The sequence below is a fragment of the Arachis stenosperma genome, chromosome 7 (genome assembly GCF_014773155.1).
Source record: "Arachis stenosperma cultivar V10309 chromosome 7, arast.V10309.gnm1.PFL2, whole genome shotgun sequence".
Classification (NCBI taxonomy): Eukaryota; Viridiplantae; Streptophyta; class Magnoliopsida; order Fabales; family Fabaceae; genus Arachis; species Arachis stenosperma.
In genome coordinates this window covers 61,021,242-61,028,454 of record NC_080383.1, presented here as the reverse complement: position 1 = coordinate 61,028,454, position 7,213 = coordinate 61,021,242, and the positions used below count along the sequence as shown (strand labels likewise).

The 7,213-nt window shown below is 39.0% G+C and overlaps 1 non-coding gene across 1 annotated transcript; it reads left to right on the top strand.

Moving 5' to 3' along the window:
- Nucleotides 1-1,215: 1,215 nt before the first annotated feature.
- On the top strand, nucleotides 1,216-1,319 carry LOC130943164 (small nucleolar RNA R71). The gene has a single exon (XR_009071695.1). It is a non-coding gene; the product is annotated as a small nucleolar RNA R71 (small nucleolar RNA).
- The last annotated feature ends 5,894 nt before the right edge of the window (nucleotides 1,320-7,213 follow it).

The following is a 7,213-nucleotide window of genomic DNA, read 5'->3' as shown; positions in this document are numbered from 1 at the left end:
GCAGAGAGAGGCATGAGGTTTACACTTGACCCTAAGTCACACAGAGCCTTCTTGAAGGTCATGGTGCCTATGGTACAAGGTATTGAAAACTTCCCAGGATCTTGTCTCTTTTGAGGTAATTTCTGCCTAGACAAGTCATCCAGTTCTTTGGTGAGCAAAGGAGGTTCATCCTCCCAAGTCTCATTTCCAAATAACTTGTCATTTAGCTTCATGATTGCTCCAAGGTATTTAGCAACTTGCTCTTCAGTGACATACTCATCCTCTTCAGAGGAAAAATACTCATCAAAGCTCATGAAAGGCAGAAGTAAGTCCAATGAAATCTCTATGGTCTCATTTTGAGCCTCAGATTCCCATGGTTCCTCATTAGGGAACTCATTGGAGGTCAGTGCACGCCCATTGAGGTCTTCCTCAGTGGCGTTCACTTCCTCTCCCTCCTCTCCAAATTCGGCCATGTTGATGGCCTTGCACTCTCCTTTTGGATTTTCTTCTGTATTGCTTGGGAGAGTACTAGGAGGGAGTTCAGTAACTTTCTTGCTCAGCTGTCCCACTTGTGCCTCCAAATTCCTAATGGAGGATCTTGTTTCAGTCATGAAACTTTGAGTGGTTTTGATTAGATCAGAGACCATGGTTGCTAAGTCAGAGGGGTTCTGCTTAGAATTCTCTGTCTGTTGCTGAGAAGATGATGGAAAAGGCTTGCCATTGCTAAACCTATTTTTTCCACCATTATTGTTATTGAAACCTTGTTGAGGTCTCTCTTGATTCTTCCATGAGAAATTTGGGTGATTTCTCCATGAAGAATTATAGGTGTTTCCATAGGGTTCTCCTAGGTAATTCACCTCTTCCATTGAAGGGTTCTCAGGATCATAAGCTTCTTCTTCAGATGAAGCATCCTTAGTACTGTTTGGTGCATTTTGCATTCCAGACAGACTTTGAGAAATCAAATTGACTTGCTAAGTCAATATTTTGTTCTAAGCCAATATGGCATTCAGAGTATCAATCTCAAGAACTCCTTTCTTCTGATTAGTCCCATTGTTCACAGGATTCCTTTCAGAAGTGTACATGAATTGGTTATTTGCAACCATTTCAATTAGCTCTTGAGCTTCTGTAGGCGTCTTCTTCAGATGAAGAGATCCTCCAGCAGAGCTATCCAAAGACATCTTGGATAGTTCAGAGAGACCATCATAGAAAATACCTATGATGCTCCATTCAGAAAGCATGTCAGATGGACATTTTCTGATCAATTGTTTGTATCTTTCCCAAGCTTCATAGAGGGATTCTCCATCCTTCTGTCTGAAGGTTTGGACTTCCACTCTAAGCTTACTCAATTTTTGAGGTGGAAAGAACTTTGCCAAGAAGGCATTGACTAGCTTTTCCCATGAGTCTAGGCTTTCTTTAGGTTGTGAGTCCAACCATGTCCTAGCTCTGTCTCTTACAGCAAAAGGGAATAGCATAAGTCTGTAGACCTCAGGGTCAACCCCATTAGTCTTGACAGTGTCACAGATTTGCAAGAATTCAGCTAAGAACTGATGAGGATCTTCCAATGGAAGTCCATGGAACTTGCAATTCTGTTGCATTAGAGAAACTAATTGAGGCTTAAGCTCAAAGTTGTTTGCTCCAATGGCAGGGATAGAGATGCTTCTCCCATAGAAGTCGGGAGTAGGTGCAGTAAAGTCACCCAGCACCTTCCATGCATTGTTTGCATTGTTGTTGTTTTCGGCTGCCATGTCTTCTTCTTCTTTGAAGATTTCTGTTAGGTCCTCTACAGAGAGTTGTGCCTTAGCTTCTCTTAGCTTTCGCTTCAAGGTCCTTTCAGGTTCAGGGTCAGCTTCAACAAGAATGCCTTTGTCTTTGTTCCTGCTCATATAAAAGAGAAGAGAACAAGAAAATGTGGAATCCTCTATGTCACAGTATAGAGATTCCTTGAGGTGTCAGAGGAACAGAAAAATAGAAGGAGGAAGTAGAGAATTCGAACTTAATTAGATAGAGTTCGAATTGTGCATTGAGAAGGAGTGGTACTCCATAAATAGAAGGATGTGGGAAGAGAGGAAGAAATTTTCGAAAATTAAGTGAAATATTTTGAAAACATTTTTGAAAAACTTTAATTGATTTTCGAAAATCAAGAGTGGGAAAGAAATCAAGTAATTTTTGAAAAAGATTTTGAAATTAGAAATTAAAAAGACATGATTTAAAAACTATTTTGAAAAAGATGTGATTAAAAAGATATGATAAAAAAAATTATGCTTTTTAAAGAGATATGATTGAAAAGATATGATTTGAAAACAATTTTAAAAAGATTTGATTTTAAAAATTAATGACTTGCCTAACAAGAAAAGATATGATTCAAACATTAAACCTTTCTCAACAGAAAAGGCAACATACTTGAAATGTTGAATCAAATCATTAATTGATAGTAAGTATCTTTGAAAAAGGAAAGAAATTGATTTTGAAAACATTTGATTGAAAAGATATGATTTGAAAAGGATTTGATTTTGAAAAACTTTGAAAACTTAAAAAAAAATTGATTTTGAAAACAAAATCCTCCCCCTTGTGCCATCCTGGCGTTAAACGCCCAGAATGGTTCACATTCTGGCGTTTAACGCCCAATGCACTACCTTTTTGGGTGTTAAACGCCCAACCAGGCACCCTGGCTGGCGTTTAAACGCCAGTCTGTCCTTCTTCACTGGGCGTTTTGAACGCCCAGCTTTTTCTGTGTAATTCCTCTGCTGCATGTTCTGAATCTTCAGTTCCCTGTACTATTGACTTGAAAATAGAACCAAGATCAATTAAACAATGCATGCAAGACACCAAACTTAAAATCAGACACTAGACTCAAACAAGAAACATAAAATTTTTTTTGGTTTTTATGATTTTTATAATTTTTTTTGTGCTTTTTCGAAAATTATATGAAAATAGAAAATAAAGGTTTCAGAATTCTCAATTTGGATTCCAGGAATCATTGCAATGTTAGTCTAAGACTCCGGTCCAGGAATTAGACATGGCTTCACAGCCAGCCAAGCTTTCAAAGAAAGCTTCGGTCCAAAACACTAGACATGGCCAATGGCCAGCCAAGCCTTAGCAGATCATTGCTCCAATAGCAAGATTGATAGAAATCAACAAGCTCTTGTGATGATAAGTTGAAACCTTGGTCTAATAAGATTAGACATGGCTTCTCAGCCAGCCAGACTTCAACAGATCATCATGAAACACTAGAATTTATTCTCAAGAACTCTGAAGAAAAATACCTAATCTAAGCAACAAGATGAACCGTCAGTTGTCCATACTCAAAACAATCCCCGGCAACGGCGCCAAAAACTTGGTGTTGTTGCCGGATCAAAACATGGCACTGTTATTGCAGGGAACAAATGCGAAACTGTAGTTAGGACATTTAATTCCCCGGCAACGGCGCCAAAAACTTGGTGCGCGAAATCGTGATCTCTACACAACTCCGCACAACTAACCAGCAAGTGCACTGGGTCGTCCAAGTAATAAACCTTACGCGAGTAAGGGTCGATCCCACGGAGATTGTTGGTATGAAGCAAGCTATGGTCACCTTGTAAATCTTAGTCAGGCAGACTCAAATGGGTATAGATGATGAATAAAACATAAAGATAAAGATAGAGATACTTATGTATATCATTGGTGAGAGCTTCAGATAAGCGTATGAAGATACTGTCCCTTCCGTCTCTCTGCTTTCCTACTGTCTTCATCCAATCCTTCTTACTCCTTTCCATGGCAAGCTGTATGTAGGGTTTCACCGTTGTCAGTGGCTACCTCCCATCCTCTCATTGGAAATGTTCAACGCACCCTGTCACGGCACGGCTATCCATCTGTCGGTTCTCAATCAGGCCGGAATAGAATCCAGTGATTCTTTTGTGTCTGTCACTAACGCCCCGCCCTCAAGAGTTTGAAGCATGTCACAGTCATTCAATCATTGAATCCTACTCAGAATACCACAGACAAGGTTTAGACCTTCCGGATTCTCTTGAATGCCGCCATCAGTTCTAGCTTATACCACGAAGATTCCGGTTAAAGAACCCAAGAGATAAACACTAGAGCCTTGTTTGCTTGTAGAACAAGAGTGGTTGTCAGTCACTTTGTTCATAAGTGAGAATGATGATGAGCATCACATAATCATCACATTCATCAAGTTCTTGAGTGCAAATGAATATCTTAGAATAAGAACAAGCGGAATTGAATAGAAGAACAATAGTAATTGCATTAATACTCGAGGTACAGCAGAGCTCCACACCTTAATCTATGGTGTGTAGAAACTCCACCGTTGAAAATACATAAGAACAAGGTCTAGGCATGGCCGTGAGGCCAGCCTCCCAAAGTGATCAAAAGATCTAAAGAACAAAAGTTTCTGAAGATCAGAAGATGAAAATACAATAGCAAAAGGTCCTATATATAGAGAACTAGTAGCCTAAGGTGTACAGAGATGAGTAAATGACATAAAAATCCACTTCCGGGCCCACTTGGTATGTGCTTGGGCTGAGCATTGAAGTATTTTCGTGTAGAGACTCTTCTTGGAGTTAAACACCAGCTTTTATGCCAGTTTGGGCGTTTAACTCCCATTTAGGTGCCAGTTCCAGCGTTTAACGCTGGGAATTCTAAAAGTGACTTTGAACGCCGATTTGGGCCATCAAATCTTGGGCAAAGTATGGACTATCATATATTGCTGGAAAGCCCAGGATGTCTACTTTCCAACGCCATTGAGAGCGCGCCAATTGGGCTTCTGTAGCTCCAGAAAATCTACTTCGAGTGCAGGTAGGGGTGGCAAGCGGGGAAGCCTGCCCCGCCCCGCCCCGCCCCGCCAGAAGCCCGCCCTTTGGCGGGCTGGCCCGCCCCGCCCCGCCTAGTGAGGCGGTCCTAGAATCCTAGCCCGCCCCGCCTAACTGCGGGCTGGCGGGCTGGCGGGCTAAGCCCGCCAAAGCTCCTCTTTTTTTTTTTTTTTTACTATTAACTACTAAGTAATATATAATTTCACAACCATATTAATAAATTTATAATTTCTAATGGCATAAAAAATTATATTTTTTATATTCACAAACATTAAAGTCTTTGTAATTATAAATATCTAATAAATATAATTATAAACCAAATTTTCGTTCAAAATATAAGTATAAATATTCTCTCCAAAGCAAAATAAATATAATCCAAAACATAATTATAAATATTGTCTCCAAAATAACATAAACATAATTCAAAACACTCAATTTTTATCTTCATACTCTTGTAAGTTAGGTTGGGGAAAGTTAGGTATTGGCAAAAAAATTGCAAAAATACCCCCTCACTAATAAAAATATACTAAAAACTCAACTCAAACTACTAAAAACATACTAAAAACAATGCCAAAAAGCGTACAAATTATCCGCTCATCATGTATTCAATGAAGTATTGACCAAAATTTTTCATTAAAGTAAAAGACAACAAGAAAATGGCAACAATGAAGGAGAAGGCACATTATAATGTAAGCAGATTAAATATATTTATCCGCTTTCATTCAAATAATATCTATTTTGTATTATAAATATATCCTCACATTCTGTTTCAAATCTTGCAGAAAACTCACTATTGCATGTAACACCCTAACTACCAAAGCTCACGCTTCCGGCTGCACAACTCTGATAGCTCAGACATTACGATAACACTTATACTATTTAATACTAAAATATGAGCCTGTTTAAAACTTTAAACCGTAATACCGCTCCCAAAAATACTTTGCTATACAACGTACATCCATACATACCATACAACTTACAGAAACTCATAAAGAGTACATCCATACATATATACATACATATACATAAATAATATTACAAACATTACCCAATACAATTCCTATCGCTCTTACAGAATAAATCAAGATAAAGGCGAGGGTACAAAAATAATAATCTAAAGCAATACAAAACATCTCAACAACAAATAAATAAACTCTTCGTGACTTCTGCGCGCATATCCTGAAAGGGAAAAAATGTAGGGGGTGAGAACATCATCCTCGAAAGGGTTCTCAGTAGAGGGTTTTTGGGAATTACTATAATAGGATACATGAAGATAAACCGTACCAGTGATTAATAACCGTCTTATGCCTCTTTTCAAAAACAACGGTTTTCAATAAAAGTAAAGTCGGAAATCTTTTCTGAAAGAGGAACCGTTCAATTCTCAAAATATCAAAGCCTTTCAAAAAGGTTTATCTATACTGAACCAAAATAGCCTTTCGTATCTTATTCTAAACCAGAAATACAAAACCGAAATCAACCATCGGTCTATCTCATTCAACCACGGCCCTAGGCCCAAACAATCCAACCACAACCAATCCACCACAATCCAACAGAGTTCCAGATGCAAACACAAGTAGGAAGATGCAAATACAAACAAACAGTTATTGCAAGTAGAACAATTAGAAGATAATCACATAGACAAACCAAGTACAATATGCACACCCAAACAATGTCACATAGATGCATATGATGCATGCCTGTCCCTAGTGGCTGATGATATCATCTGTCGGTTATATAGCCAACCCGACACGTCCTGGTAGCTAACCATGGACAGAAACACCCATCGCGGAGCAAGTAGGTTTGAGCTACAACCCCATTGCTACTACCCGCTCAACCCAGAGCCAGTGGAATAACCACTACTGCGGCTACTACTCAGGCGGGTGTTTAAAAGCTCAACCTAGAGCGAGTAGAATTACCACTACTACCGCTACTACCTAGGCGTCACAGTATCTGACCTGGAGCAAGTGAGACGAACCTCAACCCTTGCTACTACCCAGGTATCTCAAGCATATATTCATTCAGTCCCAGCCATGGATCAACATCCATCTCAGCCATTCGGCTTAAATTCGTAATTCATAGTCAGCCATACGGCCCATAATTCATTCGGCAATCAGCTATAAATCAATATCATACACAGCCATTCTGGCTCACGGTTCAATTCAAAACCAGCCAATATTCATAATCATACACAGCCATTCCGGCCCATAACAAAATAGCACTTCCACCATTCAACATCATCAAATTCATAAAACCGGCATTTAAGCCATAAATCACTTTTCTCAAGCCATTTCATTTTGAAATCAAATTTCAACTCTTTTTAGCCTTGGCTTTAAAGATCTCATTTCTCAAATCATCTCAGGCTCATAAGCCAAATTTACTCAAAGTGAGTTCCCTTTTTAAAACAAAGCCACTCTCGGCATTCTCTTTCCAAA